The 25,961-nt window shown below is 49.6% G+C and overlaps 1 non-coding gene and 4 pseudogenes across 1 annotated transcript; all 5 read left to right on the top strand.

Moving 5' to 3' along the window:
* Positions 1-925: 925 nt before the first annotated feature.
* LOC146209845 (uncharacterized) lies at positions 926-2,140 on the top strand (annotated as a pseudogene).
* Positions 2,141-4,571: 2,431 nt separating this feature from the next.
* LOC146209844 (uncharacterized) lies at positions 4,572-5,789 on the top strand (annotated as a pseudogene).
* Positions 5,790-10,677: 4,888 nt separating this feature from the next.
* On the top strand, positions 10,678-14,784 carry LOC146209843 (uncharacterized; annotated as a pseudogene).
* Positions 14,785-18,458: 3,674 nt separating this feature from the next.
* TRNAM-CAU (transfer RNA methionine (anticodon CAU)) lies at positions 18,459-18,530 on the top strand. The gene has a single exon. It is a non-coding gene; the product is annotated as a tRNA-Met (tRNA).
* Positions 18,531-18,855: 325 nt separating this feature from the next.
* LOC146209835 (uncharacterized) overlaps positions 18,856-25,961 on the top strand; it is a 36,794-nt pseudogene continuing 29,688 nt past the window's right edge.

Genomic DNA, 25,961 nt, shown 5'->3' with positions numbered 1-25,961 from the left:
TGGGAAATAGGCAACGCGAACTAGCTTTGTGTACATATATTATTCCTTTGTTCCTGTTGTTTTGAGTTCCAGTGCGGTGTACTTGTGTCAAAGTCGGGCAATAAAGAAAAAAAAAGTGGCGCAGTGGAAGCGTGCTGGGCCCATAACCCACAGGGCCGTGGATCAAAACCACGCTCTGCTATGTTTTACTTATTTTTTTTTGTTACGAGCAGTTACGAGCACGTCAACCGGTAGCAGCTGTAATCGCTTTATTTTCTCCAATCAAATACCTCTCAGTTCTTACGAGATGCTTGTCCAGCACAGTGGCGCAGTGGATGAAGCGGAAACTCTTTTTTAATGGTTCCTTGTAAAACATCCCAACGGCATCAGATTTTTGGCCATTCAAAATGAGGATGGTTTCCCGTTGGACCAAGTAATGCTCTGGGGCCTCCATAGTATATGGCGCTCCAGGATGGCGGGTTATTGCTGCGACCCAGACGCGCGACCGGCCCGCATGTACTTTAAGGAGAATGTACACAGATTCGTGCAAGTGGTGAGATCACAGTCATGTCCCGATTGGCTACCCAGGATGGAAAATTTGAGCCTGCTCAATGAATTTTAAACAAGACAAGGCCTGTCAAGCAGCTCTGGCAGGTTGCTGGTGTCAAGATTGAATGAAGTTTTTTTTTGTTGTTGTTGTGTGTGCAGTGTTTGTCAAAGTATGGCGATAAAGAAAAAAAAAAGAGTGGCGCAGTGGAAGCGTGCTGGGCCCATAACCCAGAGGTCCGTGGTTCGAAACCACGCTCTGCTATGTTTTACTTATTTTTTTTTTCGTTACGAGCACGTCAACCGGTAGCAGCTGCAATCGCTTTATTTTCTGCAATCGAATACCTCTCACTTCTAACGAGATGCTTGTCCAGCAGAGTGGCGCAGTGGAGATTCCACTTCCGGACGCGCTAGCGAACGGACGTGTTCAGCATGAGCTCCGTAGGAGCGGCTTCAGCGGCCCACCAGGGCCGCGGTAACAGGATGTTTGACTCTGATGAATCGGAATACCAAGTTCTCCTGCCTCAGCTACCAACAGGGCGAGTTGTTTTGAATACCATTTTTTTTGCATGCCGATGTGCGGGCAAGGCCATACCGAGTAGAAAACTTCCTTGATGCATTGGCGAGCCTGGGCTTGCTGTCTGAAGTTATCGCCCTGGGGGCGTACCAGATGAGTCATGTAGGGGCAGTGACCTTCAGAAATGAAGACGGTGTGAAAAGACTCTTGTCTAGGAAGGAGGTGATGGTGAAAGAACGACGCTGCCTTGTGGTAGATCCTGCCAATCAAGCACTGCACATAAAATTACATTGGATGCTTCCCAACGTGCCGGACGATGACATACGAGCGGCGTTTTTGCCGTATGGCAAAGTGACGGAAGTGTCCCGGGAACGGTGGCGTGTTCAAGGCGTGCACGACAAAGCATCCTCGACCCGCCTGGTGACTATTATTTTGAAGACAGGTGTGACGGAGGACGACCTACCACATCAGCTCTGTATTGCAGGTGAACTTTCTCTGGTTGTGGTGCCGGGCAGGGCCCCGTTATGCCTGCGCTGTCGCAATACGGGCCACATCCGACGCGAGTGTCGTGTTCCGCGCTGCGCTCTTTGTCATCGTTATGGACACGAAGAGGAACAGTGCGTGAAGACGTACGCTTCTGTAACACATAAAGTGGCAAAGGATGATGTCACCGACCTGCTCATGGACGAAGCAGACGTCGAGGAAACCTCTAAAGGAGCAGGACCGAATAATGAAGATGCGAAGCCTCAAGAGCAAAAGTCTGGAGTACAGCACGAAGCTAAGCCCAGTAATTCTCCAGCTGCCCCGACTTCTAAACTGGAGCCGCCTTCAACACACACTGAGAGCGATGAAGGATCTTCAGCTTCAAAAGGCAATGAAATTGAGGCAAGCGATGATGGCGCAATGGATTCAAACGAGCAAGGCACAACTGGTACTGTCACGAAAAGGACTCATGAAGAGGCGGATATCCAGGATGGACAGCAAGGCCAACCGGCTAATGATGAACCCCCGGCAAAAGCAACGGGGGGACGTCGGGCGTCATTACGCCCAAAACCGAACATCCCGCCGGACCGAAGGCCGGCGGCGACGCCCACTTAGTGTACAGAATCGGTGCCGTCGAAGGCGCCTAACCGCTCCCGAGTCAAAATGGAAGGATTCAAGGGAACTTCGAGATGCACCTTCAAGGTACAGTTGAGGACTTTGCCGGATGTTCTTTGTTCGTACCATTTCTTGAGTTTTTACTACACGCACGATGTGGTTGTGGCAGTCATGTGTGTAATGACATCACACAATTCTATAAGCATGCTTTAAAATGGCGAACAACTGCAATTACTCGATAAATGTAGCAAAAAATAATGTCAGGGGCCTGTCAACGAGGCGAAGGCAATATCAGCTTAGCCGCCTATGCATGGAAAAAGCGCTTGACTTAATTGCGGTACAAGAGACAAAGGTGGAAAAGCAAGAGCAGACCGATCGTATGGTGTTGCCTTTTAAAACAAATTACAACATCTGTGTATGTCATGCCGTCGGAAAATCTGCTGGCTGTGTTGTGTCGATACGTAAAAGTGTTGGAATTATAGAGGAAATGATTACTGTCTCTGAAACGGGACGCCTTATCGTCTTGGATTTTTCGCTAGCTGAAAAAGGGTGGCGCTTGATTTGTGTCTATGCTCCCAACAGTGTATGTGAGCGATGTCATTTTTTTGAAGACCTTAAGCAATATATGCAATGTGACAGGTACGTTATTTTGCTTGGATATTTTAACTGTGTTTGTTGTGCCGAAGATCGGTCTAAACTGGTATATACAAGTGACCGAAGCGCTGACTTGCTCCTATCCTTAGTGGCTGACTATAATATGGAAGATCTAGGTCGCACTATAACGATCGGTGGGCGGCCACAATTCACGCACACCCAGCGAAATAGTCAAGCAAGGCTTGACAGAGTTTACGTATAGCTTCCGTTGGTGCCACACTGCAATAGTTATACGGTTATACCTTTTTCATTCTCCGATCATTGCCTTGCGAGTTTCACCATTGGCAATAAGCCAAAGCAGCAGCGATTCAACTGGAACCTGTGGAAGTTCAACGCTAAACTACTCGATGATGAAGTTTTTGTTAACGGAGTCAAGGAAAAACTGGGGTGGCTAATGAATAATGAGCCAGAAAATTACGGATTTGCCTGGGAAGAATTTAAAACTGAACTCAAAATGGCTGCGATTGAAAGAGGGAGCATCAAGCGTCGAAATTAAATGAAGAAAGAAAAAGAACTTCAATGCAAGCTGGAATTTTTGGTAAGCACAGTGAGTTCCGAACCGGAAAAAGTGGCAGCCGAAATAAGAAGAACGAAAAGTGAACTGGAGGTTATAGACAACGAAAAATACAGGGCAGCTCTGATTCGAGCGCGGAGCGAACGCTTATGGCTTGGGGAAGCACCAAATAAACGATCTCTAAGCGACGAGAAAAGGCATGCATCAAAAAACGAAATCAGACAGATCCGCTATCAAAACGAGGTGACGGGTGAACAATAATTGATAGAGCAAGCTTTCGTGGATTATTATAGCGAGTTATTTAGCAACGTTACCCGAGTCAGTGACGATTTCATGACGGAGTTTATGTCCGATATGCCAAAGATGGAAGATGACGACAAAGAACGCCTGGAGGAAGCGATAAGCATGCGCGAAATTGAGACTGCTATCGAGGAAATGCCTGCAGGCAAGTCACCGGGACCAGACGGACTTGGAGCCGCATTTTACAAGGCTTTCGCCAATGAGCTGGCATATATACTGCACCGCGTGTTCAATGAGGCCTATAATAAAAGTCAGGTGCCACCGTCCTTTAGAGCAGCCCATATCGTTCTGATCCCAAAAACGAATGACCGTGACAAGCTACTGTCAGTAACATCGTACAGGCCTATCAGCCTTACAAATACTGATTACAAAGTATTCATAAAGGTACTGGCGAAGAGGGTGCAAAGCGTGATTAAACAGCTTGTCGGGCCGCATCAGACGTGCTGTATCAAAGGGCGAACAATCCTTACCAATACGCACATTGCCAGAAATGTGTTAGAGTGCTGCGATGACATGGAAGGTCAAGTTGCTATGCTGCAATTCGACTTGGCGAAAGCATTTGATAGGGTTCCACATGAGCTTCTGTTCAGCATATTAAGGCATGTGAATGTTGGTTGCACTATTTTAGATGGCGTAATTATGGCCTACAAAGATTGTGCAGCACAGCTCATAATAAATAAATCTCTTACAGAGAGAGTGCCTATACGATCTTCTGTAAGACAAGGATGCCCACTGTCACCCCTATTGTTTGCTATTTATGTTGAACCTTTTTGTTTAGCAGTGATTCGTCAAACAGCCATAACAGGTTTTAAGATACACTCTACAGAGGTAAAATGACTGGCGTACGCTGACGACATAGCCGTATTCTGTCAAGATCGCCAGAGTGTGTTAGAGGCCGTCAATCTTGCTAAGAAGTTCTGTAAGCTCACTGGTTCAGAGTTAAACTGGGAAAAAAGTGTTGGTATATGGCATGGCAACTGGGGCATTAAGCTAGATAGGTTTGCATGTATGAATTGGATAACCACACCAACGACGTATCTTGGTGTACCACTCGAGCACTATCAGAATCCCGCAGAGTACTGGAGTGAGGCAACGGATAGAATGAGGGAGAAGATGGGAAATTGGCAGGGTCGTGACCTTTCAATGTTTGCGCGTGCTACTGTGTGCAATTTGTTTTTGATAGCTAAAGTATGGTACGTGCTGCAGGTGCTGTGTATGAGCCGTGCCAATGTACAGAAAATGCACCGAGTTTTTGCTGTATTTATATGGGGCTCAGCTTGGGAGAGAGTCAGCCGCACTAATCTTTTCCGCTCAGTCCGCGATGGAGGTTGGGCCTATCTCATTTGTTTATTAGGCAGATTGAGTCACGTTTCTTTTTTCTACGGGAACAAAGGAACAGCTTTTTGCGCACAGTTATGCAAGTTCGACTCGCGAGAGCGCTGCCTGAATTCATTGTTACAACCAGTGATATAAGGTGCCGTCGCGTGACTGGCTACTTTCATGAAGTTGTGGTTTCTTTCCGTATGCTGCATGCTCGGTTCTCATTGAATTACCTGTGTTCTGTTACAAAAAAGAAATTGTATGCTGACTTGCTGGAAAGCCTACTACCAGCTCCATTGTACAGAGTAATTTACTGTGAATGCCCAGGAAGGGATGTGTTGAAGAGGGTCAAAAGAATGCCAGTTAGACCTCAGATTAAATCCTTCTTTTTTAAGTTACACACGAACACCCTCCCCGTAAAAGCATGGCTACACCAGAAGGGCATATCCGTTCCGTGGACAATTAATTGTCTATTGTACAAAAAAGCGGAAACAATTGAACGCGTTTTCATCGAGTGCTGGGACCCTATCTTCCATTGGGACATATTGCAACGAACTCTAAAGAAACAGCTGCCCATTACACCCTACGGCATCCGGTTTCTCCCTATGACATGCTTATGCTCCTAGGCCTACACAGTCTGTGGCAAACAAGAATGGCAGTGCGTCACGCAGATCCAAATGTTCTCTCTGTACGCGAAAATTTCATTCAGAGTATGGTATACACGAGAGAAGTGTATCAGGCATTACCCGAACCTCCTGAGTGGATCGATGTATTTGATGAGTTAGTGTGCCTGAAGAAATTTTAATTTTTCTCGCCAGCTGAAGAGAGGTTGGCGTGTTTTATCTCTTGTAAACTGTGCACTGTCCGGCAATAAAGAAAAAAAAAGTGGCGCAGTGGAAGCGTGCTGGGCCCATAACCCAGAGGTCCGTGGATCGAAACCACGCTCTGCTATGTTTTACTTATATTTTATTTGTTACGAGCAGTTACGAGCACGTCAAACGGTAGCAGCTGTAATCGCTTTATTTTCTGCAATCAAATACCTCTCACTTCTAACGAGATGCTTGTCCAGCAGAGTGGCTCAGTGGTCTCCCTCCCAAGCTTTCCAGGATTTTCTCTCGCCGGTACTGGAAAAAGTGTATAATGAAGCATATAAGCTTAATGTGCTGCCGCCGTCCTTTGCATCTTCTCATACTGTGCTAATTCCCAAAACGGAGGACCGAGGTCAATTACGCAGTGTTACCTCTTACCGGCCGATTAGTTTAACAAATGTCGACTATAAAATTTTTATGAAAATACTAGCTAAAAGACTGCAAACAGTTATTAAAGATATTGTTGGAGGCCACCAAACATGCGGTAAGAAAGACAGGTTGTAGTGGTTATTTATTGTATGTACAAAAGGAAAGAAAAGATGTTTGCCAGCCCCGGTATCTGCTATCTTATATCTGAAGCACCTGAACTGGGGCGGCGGAAATAAAGGGATAGCGAGGAGAAGGTAGAGGAAATCAAAGAGGTGAGTGATAGGGAGAAAGAAAAGAGTAGGTAAAAATAAAAGAAATATATACACTATGGTACAGTATAGAGTAGTTTGCATGAGGCCCACCCGCAAATGTCTTAGGTCACTGAGTACTCGGCACGTCGGGCGGGCCTCCGCAATAGCTCCACGTTCAGGCAACTGTTCACTACGCACGCACTTGCACACTGTACAAAACACTGACGGCTGTCGTGGGCGATCAGCCGTTATTGTGGGAAATAGCACACGTGGAGCGTTCAGTCCCAGCGCGCACTATCTGGCGAGGTGAAATAGGCGGGTCATCAAGCCCGCCTGTTCGATGTACTCACACAAGCTCACGTGAGCTCGCTCGCGGGCGCGCGCACAGCCCGGCGGCCACAGGAGCACAGCTACGCTGTCCGGGATTACCCCCTGCGCTCTGTAAGCCGCCAGCAACTCACGTCGTGGTTCGGCTAGCGCGGTGCAGCGCAGTAGAAGATGTTCGAGAGTTTCTACCTCGCCACAGCCGTCACACACGTCACTATTGGCAAGTCCGTGGCGCATCCGTCGTTCCCCAGGCCACACACATCCAATGCGTGCACGGAGGATCATTGCGCGTTGCAGCCGAGTCAGCGAGCGGCCGCTGACACTGTGAATGCGCTCACCTCTTGCGATGCGTGGGTCGGGGTGCTGCGTCCGGAGGTGATCGTCGATTACCGCACGCACATCCTCCAAAGCGAGTTGCTCGTCGCTAGGAGGGAGTTCATGTGCTGCGGTCGCGAGCTCGTCGGCACGTTCGTTGCCCTCTATGCCGCAGTGCCCGGGGATCCACTGTGCCCGTATAGCACAGCCACGCTCCGCCAAGTGCTTGAGACGTGCGCGAATCTGGCACAGCAGCGGAGTTCCCCGGCCGGTGGTTCGAAGGCGGCTTAGGGCAGCGCGGGACTCACATAGCACGGCACACCTGGGTGGCGGCGGAGTCAGTTCAAGCAGTAGATCCAGGCCTAGGCGTAGGCCCAGCAGCTCCGCCGTGGTGGAAGAACCCAGGTATGACAGGTGCAGCTGTCTGTGCAGTTGCAGGGCGGGGATGGTAGCCGCCGCTGCTAGCGAGCAACTGTCTCTGGCCACGGAGCCGTCGGTGTAAACGAGGAGGTGATGTTGGAGTTCCTCGTAGATGACGGCTCTGGTCAGCTGCTGCACTGCACAGGGCGGTGTGGTGCGTTTCCCCGCGATTCCGACAATCTCTCGCTGAACCTCCGTAGCAGCGGGCCAGGGCGAGAAGAGGTCGTAGGGGGGCGTTGCATTGGTGAGCTGCTCGTACTCGAGCAGCGCCGCTCCCATGCGCGAGTGGCGATGATGTCGCAACCGATGTAATAGCGGGCCGCCGTCCTTTGCGCGCTGTAGGCGATCGATGTGTCGGAGCGCCCGCCGCGTGGCCTGAAGTTGTAAAGGCCACGCACCTGCCTCGGCCAAAGTAGCTGCGCATTGAGAGTTCTGAGGAAGGCCGAGGCAAATGCGGAGCGCCTTGCGATGCTCGACCTCTAGCTTCTTCCAGCATGGTTTGCGCAGTGTGACGAGCGGTAGCGCGTAGAGTATTGCCCCCAGAGCCGCGGAGTTGTACAGCCGTAACGCTGCTTGCTGGGAGATGCCCTGGCCTCGAGCTGTGAGCCTGTGTACGGCGGCGGTGGTTCTCTTCATCTGCAGGCAGGCCTTGATCGCCGCGGGTCGGAAGGAAAGGCGCTGGTCTATGTCCAACCCCAGGTACCGCACCGAACATCGCCACGGCAAGAGGGTCCCGTCCAGTGTGAGCGGCGGTGGTCGTTTGCGCGAGCTCGGAACACAGGCCATTGCGACGGATTTGTCCGCGCTGAGCGAGAGACCTAGGCCACGCAAACAGTCGCTCACCGCCGTCAGAGCTGCCTGCAGGCACGCGCGCACCCGTGCTGTCTCGCCCGGCGGTCCCAGGCACCACAGAGCAATGTCATCTGCGTATATGGAGATGTACACATGATGCCGGCAGCCTGCAGGCAGGCAGCCCGGCACCACCGACATCGCCACATTGAACAGAAAAGGTGACAGGACAGAGCCCTGCGGCACGCCTAGCCCGACCGGGCGAGGCGCCGAGAGAGCACCCCCCCACGCGAACGCGCATGGAGCGCGCCTGGAAAAAGCTCCGAATGTATTGTAGCAAGCGTCCGCCCACGCCAGCCCTCTCAAGCGTCGCGACAATGGGAGCGCGGCAGACGCTATCAAACGGTAAGAAAGACAGATCCATTTTTACGAACATTCACATCGCGAGGGCCATTCTTGAATATTGCGATGCTGGTGGACTTGGAGTAGCAATGCTCCAAATATATCTTGAAAAGGCTTTTGATTGAGTGCCCCACGACTTGCTTTTGTGTATATTAGACTATGTCAAGGTCGGATGCGTCATCAGAGAAGGAGTGGCTATGGCTTACAGTGCTTGTACAACTAGGCTAATTGTGAACAAATCTGTCAGTGACAGTATTGCTGTCCAACGCTCAGTTCGTCAAGGTTGCCCCTTTCACCTCTTCTCGTTTGTATCTATCTTGAACCTTTATGTTTAAGCATTATCAAGCATGAGAAAATGCGGGGCTTCAAGCTGCATCAAGCAGAAGTGAAGCTTTTGGCTTATGCCGATGATGTCGCGATGCTTTGTGTAGACTACGAAAGCATCGTAGAAGTTGTGAAAACTGTAAAAGGTTTTTGCGCTGTAAGCGGCAGTGCTGTTAACTGGGGCAAGTGCCTGGGCTTCTGGCACGGTGACTGGCCAGCGACCCCAGGCATTTTTGCTAACATGAAATTTGTTACCAACCCTGTCAGCTACCTTGGTGCCCCTCTTGAATCGTATTGGGACAGTGACCGATACTGGTAAAACCAAGTCGGTAAATTGAAAGATAGAGTGGACAAATGGAATGGATGGCAGTGGTCGGTGTTTTCTAAGGCCACGATTTGTAATTTGTTTTTAGTGACAAAAGTTTGGTATGTGCTTCAAGTGTTATATTGTTCAAGAGCTAATGTCCAAAAGATGCATCCTATCTTTGCCGTCTTTATGTGGGGGTCTTCGTGGGAACGGACAAGTCGGACAAATCTCTTACGCCGGGTGAAGGACGGCGGGCTTGGTTTGGCACATCTGTTTCTGCGCCAGTTAGTCAATCGTTTCATGTTTTTGAGGAATGTGAAAAATCCATTTCTTCGTACGGTCTGTCAGTTACGCCTGGGTCAAGCTCTCCCGGGATTTGTCGTTTCTTCTGACCGCATGTCAGGAGGTGTCCACGGGTATCTAAAATAGTGGTCTTGGCGTACAGGTTCTTGATGGTGCGGTTTACTTTAGACTATTTGTGGAGTGTAAACAGGAAAAAACTGTATAAAGACTTGTGCGATGTGGTGCTTCCAGAACCGTTGTATAGAGCTGTGTACTCGTCCACAGGGGGCAAAAATGTTCTTAAAAGAGTGAAAAAGATGATGGTGCCGGCAGGGGTGAACACGTTCTTTTTTAAGCTGCACACTGGAACATTGGAGGTAAAGAAATGGAAGGAACAGAAAGGGCTTTTTGTACCCTGGGGTGTCCACTGCATAATATGCAGAAACGAGGAGACGACTGAACACGTGTTTCTCGAATGCTGGGATGCCGTATTTTTATGGGACGTGCTCCAGAGGACGCTTAAAAAGGAACTACCCATAAGCCCACATGGTAGCCGATTCTTGCCAGTAGAATTGCGAACAGTGATACACCGTTGGATCTTTTGATGCTCCTGGCTCTCCACAGCATATGGAAAAGCAGAATGGCTGTAGAGCACGGTGACGTCGATGCACGTTCAGCGAGACAGCTCTTTAGAGGGAGCATACGGGCATATGTGGACGAACAGAAAGCTTTAAAACTAGAGCCAGAATGGTTAGTTAGTTTTGAAGGGTTGTCACATATGAGGGATTTTTAATCCGACAACTTCAGCTAAGGAAGGCTGAAGCTTTAAATCAATGCTTGATCTTTTATTTTGTCATGTTATTGATGTCACATGTGTCTTTTTTTCTGTACGTCCTCGGTCAGGAAATAAAGAAAACAAAAGAGTGGCGCAGTGGAAGCGTGCTGGGCCCATAACCCAGAGGTCCGTGGATCGAAACCACGCACTGCTATGTTTTATTCATTTTTTTTTGTTACGAGCAGTTACGAGCACGTCAACCGGTAGCAGCTGTAATCGCTTTATTTTCTGCAATCAAATACATCTCACTTCTAACGAGATGCTTGTCCAGCAGAGTGGCGCAGTGATTCTGCTTCCGGCCACGCCAGTGAACGGACGCAGGATGCAGGGCTCCTCAAGAGCGGCTTCAGCGGCCATGTCAGGCCGCGGTAACAGGACTGCTGAACAGGATGGTACTTATCAAGTTGTTTTGCCTGATTGCCAACAGGTCGGTTTGTTTTGAATACGGTTTTTTTGCACGCCGAAATCAGGGCCCGCCCTTACCGGGTGGAAGATTTCCGCGACGCGTTGGCACAGCATTCGCTGATCCCCGATGTTGTTGCGATGGGGGCGTATCGGATGTGCCACGTCTGGGCTGTCACTCTCAAGGATTCTGAAGCGGTGACTAAGCTTGTTAGTGTAGGCGAGTTGTGTGTGAAAAACGGTCGCTGCTTGGTAATTGACCCGGCGAACCAGGACGTGTGGCTGAAACTTCACTGGCTGCTACACAACGTGCGAGACGAAGATGTTCGTGCTGCCTTTACGCCGTATGGAAAGGTGTTAGAAGTTACAAGAGAGCGCTGGCGTGTGAAAGGTATGGTAGAAAAAGGCTCATCTACTAGACTTGTCACTCCTAAGTTGAAAGCTGGCGTGAAGCTGGATGACCTGCCACATCAGTTGAACGTTAGCGGTGAGCTGGCGCTCGTTGTTGTGCCAGGCAGACCTCCCTTGTGCCTACGCTGTCGGAGCACGGGTCACATCCGCAAAAAGTGCCGGGTTCCTCGGTGCGGAACCTGTCGGCGGTTCGGTCATGAAGACAGGCAGTGTGCACGTAATATCGGGGACATAAGTGCCCAGGACGCGGCTTCGCCGGCCGGAGCGCGAAAAACTGCATCGTTGCGCCAGCTAGTGGAGTTCACCTGGTTCGAGATCAAGGAGGAGCGCATGTGCACCCTAGCTAGCACGTAAGCATGTACTGACGGTGCATTCACTTGAGTTGCTCTTCACCAATGAGGCGGCCGCCAGATGCCGCATTATGGGCATCGCTGTGTTCGTTTGCTACACGTGCTGCTGGCCAGAATGACAAGACACTTGTCATGTCGTTCGTCAAAGGGACGCAATATTTTCTTGAACAAACCTGCATTGAATGAATTGCTGTTTTTATTCTTATTGTTTCCAACGGCGACTCTCTTCGCAGACAACCGAAAATTAGTTTTATGGAATGAGAAAGTGGTACACGCCCCCTTTGAAACCCTTATCGGTATTTAATAGCGCAAGATTTAAACCCACGAAATGTGCCGGTCAAGAGACATTGGTAGCGAAAGCTTTTTCAAGACAGTCACTGCTTCTCAGAGATGGCCCCTCCTATTCCAATTGAAGAGAGGAAATTAATTGTGCGCTACTTTGTTGAAGGTGTGCCTCAAAAAGAGATCGCTCGGCTCACTGGCCATTCGAAGTGGGCAGTGACTCGTATTACAAAGGCGTTCCGTGATGAGCAGGGGCGACTTACCGACGCTCCCCGTTCTGGACGGCCAAGGGCAACTGTCGACGAGACAGATCTTATAGCGGGTGCCGCAGTCGCCGATCCATTTATGAGCGCCAAAAGCATCAAGAAGGAGCTATCCTTGGATATCTCTTGCAAGACCATCAAAAGGAGACTGCATGAGTGCGGGCTTAACTATGTCGCTGCCCAGAAGCCCGTTCTCAGGGAAGCACAGCCACAGGCAAGGCTTCACTTCGCACGTACACATGAGCAGTGGAGTTCTGCCGACTGGTTCGAGGTCATCTTCGCAGATGAGTCTACCTTTTCGACAAGGTGGGACCAGAAGCGGCGCGTTTGGCGCCCCATGAATTGCAGGTATGATTTACAGTCCTTTGCATTACTGTCACATAGAACGGAAAAAAATTATCTGCCATTCATGGTACCAGAAGCATTGTGGAGCTTTCTCAGTTCCTTTAGTTTTTGTGAAGCTTTATCTATTCATTCGCTACAGAAACTCGCTTTAAATTCATTCATACGCAAAATTGGCCTGTTACTGCATAACTATGCTGCTCTATAAGCACAAAAAGACGAACAATCATATTTACGCCTTTAGATCAATGAAAATATTAGCTATTATAACCCACGAAAAAAAAAAAACTCGAACTTTGCTCAGTTTTCCCACTCTCGCCTATCAAAAAGGGGATTACGCGCAAAAATACATGGACAAAAGAAGTAACTCCTTTGAGGCGCACTAACCCACTTTTTGCAGGATGAATGTCCACCACCTAGTACAGATTACTGCTCCCACTTCACCGTTTTCTTCTTCTCCTTCATGCAGGTACTTGCCAGAGTACACTCAAATTGTCCTCTCTAGTGGGCGCTGTGCTGTTGCTGTTTGGGGAGTCATAAGCAAGGAAGGAGTGGGGCCACTTGTAAGAATAAGTAGTCACTTCGATGCAGACGCCTACTGCGAGATCATAACAACCACACTTGTGCCGTATGTTCTTGACGGTCCGTTTCAAACGGGTGCTATCTGCTGCAGCAAGATCGCAGCCCAGTGCACACTGCCCGAAAAGTGAGCGCAACGCTTGAAAGTCACAGCATACCCGTGCTGGAGTGGCCACATAATTGCGCCAACATGAACCCAATTGAAAACGTTTGGGGCATCCTCAAAAGGAACTTGCTGTCAAAAAACCTCGGTGGCGCCACAGCAGACGGATTATGGAATGCAATACAGCACGAGTGGGAAACGCTGCGTGAGCATCCCAAATGCATAATCCGCCTTTACGAGTCAATGCCTCGCAGACTGAAACAAGTCATTGCTGTGGGGGGAAAATTTCAAGGTATTAAACCAAAGCCACGGTACTTTCTATGGCTATGCTGAGCATGCCAAGACACTTTTGTTATTAGGCGAATAAAAAGTTTTATCGCCCCTGACTGAATTTTTTCCTCATATCTAAGGCATTAATTAAATATATTTTTCTCAGTCGGAAGTAAACGTGATGGTAACATCATAGTTACCAAGGAAAAGATAGAATTTTCAAGACATTGGCTTCCAAACTCACTGCTTTTTAAAATTGAAAACAAAGCATCAGACAAAAAATCACCTAACTGAAGCTCAGTAATTTCTATACAACCGTTGCGCCCAGTTAACGACAATCATTGAGAATCTGAGTGTTTTTTACTCACGAAATATAGAGCCGACGCTCGTATGAAGCTTTAACTTCCCAGAACAGGGAAGAAAACCACTGTTGCAAACAATAATAAAAACAGCCTGCCTATCAATGCACGTTTCTTCAAGAGCATGCGTCCAAATGGCAAACGACATATGACTAGTGCCTTGTCATTCTAGCGCAGCAGAACGTGTAGCAGACGATCACAGCGATGCACATATTGCGGCATCTGGCGGAGGGCTCCTGGCTGAAGAGCAACTTGCGTGGAGGCATCGTCAGTACATGCTTACGTGCTAGCTAGGGCGCGCATGCGCTCCTCCTTCATTTCGAACCAAGTGAACTGCCACTAGATGGCGCAACGATGCAGTTTTTCGCTCTCCGGCCGGTGGAGCCGTGCTCTGGGCACTTCTGTCCCCGATAGTACCTACGCAAGCATTGCCGGACCTGGGACCAGCGAGGACACGTCCGAGTTGATAATGGATGAGGTGGATGCGGAGGAGGCGGCCGACATTAGAGGACAGTCAACGAAACAGGACGCGTCTTCCATGACGGTTTTAACTAAGCATAAGGTAACGGTCTCAAGTGAAAAGAATGAAACTCGGCACGTCTCGCACGTTCCATCGCAGGGCCAACAGGACCACGAAAGCGCGTCAAAGGAAGCGTCAGAAGACGTAATCAAGTTTTCTGACGCTGAGGAGCATCTGAGTACTGAGCCTCCTTGCACTGATGCCATAGAAGTTGGGCCGGAGACAGCGGCTTTAATTGCCTCAAAACGTCCACACCAGGAAAGCTTCGAGGAGACAGATGCCAGGCGGCGTTTGTGGTGAGCCGCCGCCGAAAACTGCGGGCATCCGAAGATCGACTTTGAGACCGAAGCCGAACTTCTCTGCCGACACGCGGCAGGCGGGGAAACCGCCTCCGTAGGTTTTGTGGAGTCCTGAACGATTTGTGGGTCGGCTGCCTACCGACCAGCGTTAGGAACATTCTGCAACCAAGCGAGGCGTGTGTGAAAAAAAAAATGAAAAACGGTGCTTGGACTTCGTTTGAATGCAGCCCGACGTTCTGCAGGGAGGACAATACGTGCACATATATGCCGCTCTTCTTCAGAAGCGGAGGCCACGCAACCATGAAGGTAGGCACCATGCGGGTACGGGCGTCCCTTTCTAACACATGACTCTCAAGCTTAATTCGGCGTTACACGTAGCTACTTTGAATGTCAGAGGGCTAGGAGCGAGGAGGCGACAATGCCAGCTCAGTCGCCTCCTTGTGGATAATGATATAGATATAGCAGCTGTGCAAGAGTCAAAGATTGAGAGCCAAGAAAGCACTGACCATATGGTGGCTTCTTTTCAAACAAACTTTTATGTGTGTGTATGCCATTCTGTTGGTGTATCGGGTGGATGCCTTTTATTTATATGTAACACACTGGGAGTAAGTGTAGAGTTCGTTTTTGCCTGTCCAAGTGGTCGGCTTTTGGTTACTGATTTTACCTATTGTAATTTATGATGGCGTGTTGTGTGTGTGTATGCTCCAAATTCAGAATGCGAACGTGAATTGTTTTTTAAGTCTATTGAATTGTGGTTGAAGGTCGACAAAATCTTGCTTGTACTTGCACTCTTGCTTGTACTTGCAATCTTGCTTGCACAACTGTGTGTGCGCAGCTGTGGACCGAGCGGCGAAGTGTAAACCTCGAAGAGACAGAAGCTCCAAGCAGTTGAATGCACTTGTGCATGAATACGGCCTTGAGCATGTTGGTAGTGTGTTCTCCACTGGAAACCAACCAGAGTTCACGCACTTTCAGCGAGATAGCCATGCTAGATTGGACAGGGTGTATGCCTCGGTTGATCTTGTTTCCCTATGTACTGCATATGAGGTCAAACCTGTGTCTTTCAGCGATCATTGTCTCGTGAGTGCAGTGTTCGGTAGGGCAGGAAAGAAATCGCGCTTTAACTGGTACCTATGGAAACTGAATGCCAATCTTCTCGCCGATGAAGAGTTCCTTACGGAAGTTAAGACCGAGTTTGAAGATCGTCTGGCTATGCGACCAGTAAGTTTTGCAGCGGAATGGGACAGCTTCAAAGAGTGGGTCAAATTGAAATCCATAGAAAAGAGCAGTAAGGTGCGGCATAAAGAGGAAAAAAAAGAAAAAGAACTGAATGAACAACTTCAGTTTTTTTTTTAGCATGGAAAGTACGGTGCCAGGGCATTTCGCCAGTAAAATACGAGAGATTAAAAGTGAGCTGGAAACAATCGACCGCGAAAGATACAAAGCGGCTGTCATACGTGCAAGGGCTGAAAAACTTTGGGCAGGAGAAGTGCCGACAAAACGAGCCCTAGCAGACGAAAAAAGATACGCCTGCCAGAAAGAACTAAGGAGTATAAGGTATGCCGGCCATATCACTGAAGATGCTAAAGATATTCAGCGTGCGGTAGCAGAGCACTTCGAAGAACTGCTTAGCGCTAAGCTTGAGACTGTAGGCGGCTTTCAAACAGATTTTCTAAGACTGATGCCTGCACTGGATGACGAAAGTAAAGCGCGCCTAGAAACACCGATAACGTTGCAGGAGATAGAATCTGCAATAGATGACCTGACACCTGGGAAAGCACCTGGGCCGGATGGTCTAAGCGCTGCCTTCTTTAAAACTTTTCAGCAGTATGCGGCTCAGTTTATGCTCGATGTAATCACTGAAGCTTATGAACGTAATACTGTTCCATTGTCCTTCGCTACATCGCACATTGTGCTAATACAAAAGAGAGATGATACAGAGAAACGACTGTTGGTGGGGTCATATGGACCGATTAGCCTCACCAATGTTGACTACAAGGTGTATATGAAGGTTTTAGCAAAAAGACTGCAAAGCGTAATAAAAAACTGGTTGGGTCTCATCAAACGTGCGGCATCAAGGGTCGATCCATTGCCACGAATATACATGTCGCAAGAACCGTACTAGAATGTGTTGATGCACTCGGTGGTCAGATAGCCATAATGCAGTTAGATTTGGCGAAAGCCTTTGACCGTGTTTCTCACGAAATTCTTTTTTCCATTTTGGAGCATTCTAACCTTGGAAAAGTCATAGTGGAGGGTGTTAAAATGGCTTACGCGAACTGCACGACCCGTATTATAGTGAATGGTGAACTGACTGACAGCATCGCAGTACGTTCATCGGTAAGGCAGGGCTGCCCGCTCTCATTCCTGCTTTTTGCACTGTATTTAGAGCCACTTTGCTTGGCTATCATTGATAGCGATCGCATTTTAGGGTTCAAGCTGCAATCAGCACACGAAATGCTAGCATATGCTGATGACATAGCAGTGTTTTGTGCAACTAGAAAGAGCATCTGTGAAGTTACGGGTGTCGTCCAAAAATTTTGTGATCAGACCGGATGTAAGATCAATTGGGAGAAAAGCTCTGGCTTTTGGCACGGTGATTGGGATGTGGCACCTGATTTCTTCTGTAAGCTGCGATGGTCTGCTCTCCCAACGCGATATCTAGGCGTGCCTTTAGATTGTTATCGAGATCCCAACGTGCACTGGATGGAAGAAACATCCAGAGCGAAAGAAAAAGCGTATGCGTGGCAAAGAAGGCAACTCTCAATGTTTTCGCGCTTCTATTTGCAATGTTTTTCTTATTTCGAGGCTGTGGTACCTCATCAATGTGTTCTGTGTCTCACGAACTTCGATTCAGAAAATGCACCGCGTTTTTGCTGTTTTTATTTGGGCATCCACATGGGAAAAAACCACCCGGACTAATTTGTTTATTTCTGTTAAAGGGGCGGGCTTGGTCTTGCCTATTTTTTCTTGCGTCAAGTAGTTTCGCGATTTATATTCCTGCGTGATCAAAACGATACCTTTCTAAGAAGTGTGATGGAAGTGCGATTGAAGAGGCTGCTCCCTGAATGGATTGTGTCATGTGAAAGCATGCCTGGTACTGTGACTGGCTACCTGCGCGAGGTTGTTTTTTCGTGCAAGTTGCTGGAAGTGCAGTTTTCTTTTGATTACCTTTTCAATGTTCCCAGAAAAAAACTGTATAAAGATCTCATTGACGTGATGCTGCCGGTGCCTTTTTACCGGGCATTACACTGTGGAGGCCCAGGGCAGGACGTTTTGAAAAGAGTCAAGAAGATGCCCACGAGGCCATCTGGTAAAACGTTCCTTTTCAAACTTCATTCTAATACGCTCCCTGTTAAAGCCTGGCTGAATGAAAAAGGTATCTTCGTCCCATGGACAACAAATTGCCTGTTGTGCAAAAAACCGGAGACAATTGAACACGTCTTCTTACAGTGTTGGGATGCTGTCTTTCTATGGAACGTCCTCCAAAGGAATATTAAAAAGGAACTTCCCCTAACTCCGTACGGTATCAGATTCCTACCAGTGCAGAACGATGATGCACCTTATGATTTAATTATGCTTCTTGGCCTCCATAGTTTGTGAAAAACACGAATGCAGGTGCGACATGCAGATATAGAGACACGATCTGCGCGTGAAAACTTTATTGAAAGTGCGGTGCATATACGCGAAACTTTCAGGATGCAGCAGGATCCACCACAATGGCAATGTCTATTTGATGAGTTGGTGCACCTGAAAAGATTTTAGCCGCGCACGCGTTAGCTCAAGTGTAGTTGACGTGTTTTAGCATGTGTATTTTGTTTTTGTGTTTCACGGCAATAAAGAAAAAAAGATGCTTGTCCAGCAGAGTGGCGCAGTGGAAGCGTGCTGGGCCCATAACCCAGAGGTCCGTGGATCGAAACCACGCTCTGCTATGTTTTACTTATTTTTTTTTTGTTACGAGCACGTAAACCGGTAGCAGCTGTAATCGCTTTATTTTCTGCAATCAAATACCTCTCACTTCTAACGAGATGCTTGTCCAGCAGAGTGGCGAAGTGGAAGCGTGCTGGGCCCATAACCCAGAGGTCCGTGGATCGAAACCACGCTCTGCTATGTTTTACTTATTTTTTTTTGTTACGAGCAGGTCAACCGGTAGCAGCTGTAATCGCTTTATTTTCTGCAATCAAATACCTCTCACTTCTAACGAGATGCTTGTCCAGCAGAGTGGCGCAGTTTTTTTCCACTTCCGGCCACCGAGCGTGACGGACGTGATTATCATGGGCTCCCAAGGAGCGGATTCAGCGGCCCAGCTGGGCCGTGGTATCAGGAGCACGGAAAGGCCTGCCAAGGATTATGAACTGGTTCTACCGCATCTGCCTACAGGTTCGAGTGTTTTGCACAGTGTTTTTTTGCACGGCGACATAAAAGCCAGGCCGTACCGGGTGGAGCACTTTCGAGACTCCCTCGCTCGTCTTTCGCTGCTGCCGGAAGTGGTTGCCCTCGGGGCATATCAAATGAATCATGTGTGGGCGGTAACGTTTAAAGGTGAAGAGGCGGAAGCGAAGATTCTGCAAGCCGAATGTTTTGAAGTGAAGGAGCACCGCTGCGTGGTCATTGACCCCTGTAACCAAGGCATCAGGTTGAAACTTTTCTGGCTGCTTCACGGCGTGCAGACGATGATGTGCGAGCGGCGTTGGCGGCTTTTGTAAAAGTTACGGAAATATCCAAAGACAAGTGGAAAGTGCAAGGCTGTGTCGATAAGGCTTCAACGACTCGAACGGTCACGCTGAAGCTCAAAGTGGGTGTTATCATCGAGGACCTGCCGCATCAGCTTCGGGTCGCCGAGAACGTCGCACTTGGCCACGTCCCAGGCAGAGCCCCGCTTTGCCTCCGGTGCCGCGGGAAAGGTCATATACGGCGTGAGTGTCGTGTGCCGCGCTGCGGGCTGTGTCGTCGCTACGGCCATGAAGAGTCCCAGTATGTGCGCACGTATGCCAACGTTGCAGGCCCCGTGCCGAGTGGAGTGGCAGGCGAGCACTTGATGGACGCAGTGGACGCCGAGGAAACTAGCAGTGGAATCACTGAAGATGCAGAGCAGAAAGAAGAATCCTCTGAGAAGACCCCTGCCCTTAAAGAACACTGTGAGTCAGATGTGATTGTTCCGTTGCCGAATGTTGCTGGGACCGAGACACCCACGAAAGAAGACGGCAATGCCAGTGCTGCAAGCCCAGCTTCGGCTACGCAACACAGTGATGAACAGGGGGACACTGAAGCTGAGATGCCAGCTGCTTCTACCTTGCCTGTGAAGCGTGTGCACGAAGACAGTGTCAACGAGGGATCAACCCAAGGAGGAGCGGAAAACGGACAGCCTCCACTGAAGGCGGCCCCCCTTCGCCGGGCGTCCTTCAAGCCAAGGCCAAACGTGCCCCCAGACAGGAGAACTGTGTCACCTGCGCCTCCGCCATAGCGGGGGTACCCTTTTCGGTCGAGACGTCACAAGCCCGATCCATGATCGGGAGCAACGCTTGGAACGACGGACAGACTCGCCAAAACGGAAGAATGGTCATCCCATGCAGCAGTTAAACCGCAATGCTGTCTTTCTGCTGAAGAGATGTGAGTGAAATGTTTCGCGATGTATAATTTCTTGAGATGGCGACCTATTTATCCACTAGCTTGCGCGTAGCCACGCTAAATGTGAGGGGGCTGTCAACGCGTCGGAGACAACAGCAGGTGAACCGCCTTCTGCTGGAAAATGAAATTGATGTGCTAGCAGTTCAAGAGATCAAAATTGAAAGCGAACAACAAACAGATAAAATGGCTGAAATATATCATTCTAGATATAATGTTTGTGTTTGTCATGCGGTTGGAAGATCGGGGGGATGTGTCATCTTCATTCGAAATTGCATAGTGTGTGCAGTCTGTGTTCTCGTGTGAGAGTGGTCGGCTTTTGATATGTGATTTCAGTTTTTCTGAATTGGACTGGATAGTGATCTGCGTTTATGCACCGACTAGAACGTTTGAGCGGGAAGAGTTTTTTCACTATATGAAATCCTTGCTAATACATGAGAGACGTGTTCTCCTGCTTGGAGACTTCAACTGTGTCTGTAGACCGGAAGATAGAACAACAGACCGTGTCCTTCGTGACAAGAGTGCAGAGTTACTTATTGACATTGTTAATGAAGCAGAGCTTGAAGATGCTGGCTGTATAATGACGCATGAAGGCCAAGCAAAGTTCACGCACTTTCAAGGTAGCTGTCATGCAAGGTTGGACCGAATATATGTTCCCATTGATTGTGTGCCCTTGTGCTTGGAATATCAAACACTTCCCATGAGCTTTAGTGACCACTCCCTCGTAATGATTACTCTAGGCATGAAAAGTAAGGCAACAAGGTTCAACTGGGAGCTATGGAAATTTAATGAAAAACTGCTGTTGGATGGAGAATTTACCACTAAAGTTAAAGAATATATTGTCACGTACACGGTGACTAAGGATACCAATGATAGCAGGGGGTAGCCCAGACACAAGAACACAGCAGCACAGACGCAAACGTGTAAGCGACACTTTGTCGTCCTCTTCAACTTCGTCCTCCTTTTTCACCTCAGTCATGCGCCACCTGGCAACGCTAGGTGGCATTACCCCCTCCCTCCGGAAAAAAATGAGAAGGGCCGGTAAAAATGGTGTGAAAAGCAAGAGAGTGGTCACAGCGGGTGGCCATACGCTATCGGTGGTAGTACGGCTTCAGTCGCACAATGTGCACAATGTCCGAGCTGTGCTTTCGACGTTTTGGTTGTGTGGCACCGTCTGGGATAACTTCATAACTAAGGTCACTCACACGGCGCAACACTTTGTACGGCCCGAAGTAGCGGGAAAGGAGTTTCTCTGACAAGCCTGGACGGCGAACTGGTGTCCATACCCAGACTTGATCTCCGGGCTTGTAGTCAACCTGGCGGTGCCGGAGGTTGTAACGGTGCGCGTCAGTGGTCTGCTGCTGCCCAATGTGCACACGGGCGAGCTGGCGGGCTTCCTCAGCGCGGATGGCATATTGCTGGGCATCTGAGGATAGCTGGTCATCATCTGGGCACGGGAGCATGGAATCGAGCATGCTCTGAACTTCGCGTCCGTAAACAAGTCGAAATGGTGTGAAGCGCGTTGTCTCTTGTAAGGCTGTATTATACGCAAATGTAACGTACGGCAGCACCTCGTCCCAGGTCTTGTGCTGCACATCGACGTACATTGCCAACATGTCCGCAATCGTCTTGTTCAATCTTTCTGTAAGGCCATTGCTTTGTGGATGGTACGCTGTGGTTTTGCGATGGGTCGTGCAACTCAGCTCAAATATGCGGTCGATCAGCTGTGATGTGAAAGCTGTCCCTCTGTCGGTAATGACGTAGGAAGGGGCGCCATGCCGCAAGACTATGTTGTGCATGAAAAACTCTGCTACTTCGGAAGCTGTGGCATGAGGGATTGCCTTTGTCTCAGCGTATCGAGTCAGGTAGTCAGTAGCGACTACTATCCATTTGTTTCCGGCCTGCGACAAAGGGAAAGGGCCAAGGAGATCCATTCCAATTTGGTCGAACGGAATGCGGGGTACTTTAACGGGCTTGAGAAATCCGGCAGGCTTCTGGGGCGGTGTTTTACGGCGCTGGCATTCGCGACAGCTTCGTACATAGCGTTTCACTGCTGCGGAAAGTCCTGGCCAGTAATACATGTTGCGGACGCGAGCAAGCGTCCGTGAGTAACCCAAATGACCAGACGTTGGTTCATCATGGCAAGCAAGGAGAATATCCTCACGGAGCTCGCATGGCACTACCAGAAGGTGAGTTCTGTCTTGGCTCTGGGAGTTTCTTTTATACAATACGCCTTGCCGTATGCAGAAGGAACCAAGGTGCCGAGATAGGTGTCGAGGCAGAATCGTATCACGCCCTTCCAGATAATCGATGAGTGGAAGGATGTCTGGATCAGCTCTTTGTCGATCCCTGAGCTCAGATGCGCTGAGGGCTCCTAGAAAACCGCTATCGTCATCGGCTGTAGTATCGCCAGTGTCAACGGGTGCTCGTGACAGCGTGTCGGCGTCTTCGTGTTTGCGGCCGGACTTGTAAACAATGGTTATGTCAAACTCCTGAAGACGTAAACTCCAGCGTGCAAGTCGTCCAGATGGGTCTCGCAGATTTGCCAGCCAGCACAAACAATGATGGTCGGTGACGACTTTAAATGGCCGGCCGTAAAGATAGGGACGAAACTTCATAGTAGCCCATACGACCGCCAGGCATTCCTTTTCTGAGGTGGAATAGTTCATTTCGGCACGAGAGAGAGTGCGGCTGGCATAGGCTATTACTCGCTCAAACCCGTCTTGATGCTGAACAAGGACCGCGCCAAGACCGATACTACTGGCGTCAGTGTGTATCTCAGTGTCAGCCGCTTCATCGAAGTGCGCCAGAACAGGGGATGTTTGAAGGCGCTCACGAAGCAAAGAGAAGGCCATCTGCTGCTCAGAGTTCCACACAAAGGAGGTGTCCTTCCTTGTAAGGCGCGTCAGAGGTTCTGCGATCTGAGAAAAGTCCGCAATGAAACGCCGATAATATGCGCACAGGCCGAGGAAGCGCTGAACAGCCTTCTTATTAGCTGGAACGGGAAATCGTGCGACGGCAGCAGTCTTATCGGGATCCGGGCGCACCCCATCAGCGCTTACAACATGGCCGAGGAACTTGAGTTCTGTATACCCGAAGTGGCATTTCTGGGGCTTCAGCGTGAGATCAGCAGAACGGAGGGCTTCCAGGACAGCTCGAAGGCGTTCGAGGTGTTGATCAAATGTTTCGGAAAAAACAACTACATCGTCCAAGTACACAAGACAGATCTGCCACTTGAGGCCAGTGAGGACGGTGTCCATCATCCTTTGGAATGTAGCTGGGGCAGAGCACAATCCAAATGGAAGTACTTTGAATTCATATAGGCCATCTGGAGTGACAAATGCGGTTTTTTCTCGGTCTCTTTCGTCTACTTCGATTTGCCAATAGCCGCTTTTTAAATCAATAGATGAAAAATACTTCGCACGACGCAATCTGTCCAGTGAGTCATCGATGCGCGGCAACGGGTATACATCTTTCTTTGTCACATTATTCAATTTTCGATAGTCGACGCAAAATCGAAGAGTGCCGTCTTTCTTTTTGACAAGGACAACTGGTGAAGACCACGGACTTTGTGAAGGCTGCACAACACCATCATCCAGCATCTCCTGAACTTGCGTCTGGATCACTTCTCGTTCTTTGGCAGACACACGATAAGGCTGCTGTCGTATTGGGCGAGCGTCGTCATAAGTAATGATGCGATGCTGTGTAATGGGCGTTTGACGAACCTTCGAGGAAGAAGCAAAGCAGTGCTTGAAGTCTAGCAGCAGTTGCTCTAAAGCCCGCCGTTTCTCCTTTGACAAGTGACAGTTAATGTCGATGTTGTCAAGAGATGGCTCGTTAGTTTCTACTGCCGTGGATGCAAAACAGACCGGATCGTGCGCAACATGGTCAGCAAAAGCGATAGCAGTCCCCGGGAACAAGTGTCGGTACTCATTAGAAAAATTTGTGACAAGGAGTGCAGCCCGGCCATTGTGAAACGACAATAAACTTCGAGGAGCGCAAATGCCATGAGCAAGCAGGAGTGTATGGTTCGCCTCCGCTACAGCATCACCGGTACGGAAATCGTCACAGGTAACTTCCACAAGAGCACTGCTTCGCGGCGGCAGCGAGACGCTCTCAGCGGAAACACGAAGTGCGTTATTGCAAGGACTGCTACTATCTTGTTCGGTAGACTGTCCCATCGAAAACGTGACGAGTCTATTTCGCAGGTCGATAACTGCTCCGTACTCCCGCAGAAAGTCAATGCCGAGGATAAGGTCACGGGAGCAGTCACTTAAAACAACGCAACTAACGACGAACGTACGTCCGTTAATCTGAATGCGAGCCGTGCACATCCCCTTTGGAGTAACTATATGACCGCCGGCGGTTCGAAGGCACACACCTGGCCAAGCAGTGAGCACCTTCTTCAAAACAGTCGCCATGCGACCACTCAAAATTGAATAATCGGCACCGGTGTCCACTAAAGCATTGACCGTAGTGCGACCGTCTAAAATAACCGGAAGGTCCAGAGAAACGCTTTTTGCTTCCCTAGGTGACGGTACCAGCAGCTCGCGGTCGGATCGAAGCGGCGGCGACGGGAGGTCTTCAACGCAGCGACTACCAGCGGCCTCGCCCCCGAAGGTCGCTGTTTTCAGTTTTCCCGACCAGGGCTAGACGAGCGGCCTTGGTCCTCTCGCGAGGAACCGTGAGTGAACGAGGAGGAGCGCCTTGGCGAAGGGGAGCGGGGCTGACGCTGCGAACGAGATGAACGCTGCTCCGCCAGGTACTCCTCAATAACTCGGGGCCGTTGACCAAACCGGGGAGGAGGCGAGTCGATGCGGAAGCCGTGGAGACCGAGGCGTCGATACGGACAATCCCGGTAGAGATGTCCTGGTTCACCGCAGTGGAAGCAAAGCGGACGGCGGTCAGGCGTGCGCCAAATGTCGGCTTTGCGTCGGGGCAGCGGGCGATTGTCGAAGTTCTGCACTGGCTGCACCGAGGGCAGCGGAACTGTAGGTGACGCGAGAATGGGCGGTGGTGAAGGGGGAGCCTGACTCTGCAGAACTTCCGCATATGTGGGACGATTGTCGGTCCCCGACAGCAATGGCGGGCTCGAAACTACAGGCGAAAGAGGGCTCTTGAGTGCCTGCCGCACCTCCTCCCGCACTATAGCAGAAACGGAAGATGGCGATTGCTGCAGAGGGCTCCAGAACTTGCTTAGTTCTTCGCGCACGACGCTGCGAATCAGTTCGCGCAATGCATCGGGATGCCGCTCTGAAGATGCAAATGATTCCGCGGTTGTGCGTGTATGAAAAGGTCGGTCATAAGCCACGGCACGTTGGTGTAGCACCTTTTCCATTGTGGTGGCCTCCGCAAGGAATCCGTTTACAGTCGAGGGTGGGTTTCGCACAAGGCCTGCGAACAACTGCTCTTTCAAACCCTGCATCAAGTGCCTGACCTTTTTGTCCTCGGACATGGCGGGATCGGCTCGCCTGAAGAGGCGCGTCATGTCCTCGACGTATGCTTGGACACTCTCATTCGGCCTTTGGATGCGAGAGTGAATGGCACGTTCTGCATGCTCGCGACGATCTGCGCTAGTGTAAGCCTCGAGCAGTTGACGACGGAATTCCCGCCACGAAGTTAAAGCTTGCTCTCGGTTCTCGTACCAGATACGGGCGCCGTCCTCAAGGCTGAAGTAGACGTTCCTTAGTTTGGCAGCATCGTCCCACTGGTTGAATGCCGCGACACGTTCAAACTGA

The sequence above is a fragment of the Amblyomma maculatum genome, chromosome 1 (genome assembly GCF_055883805.1).
Source record: "Amblyomma maculatum isolate TAMU_Amacu chromosome 1, ASM5588380v1, whole genome shotgun sequence".
NCBI classification, from domain to species: Eukaryota; Metazoa; Arthropoda; class Arachnida; order Ixodida; family Ixodidae; genus Amblyomma; species Amblyomma maculatum.
The sequence above is the reverse complement of the archived record's forward strand: the minus strand, read 5'-3'. Positions and strand labels throughout refer to the sequence as shown.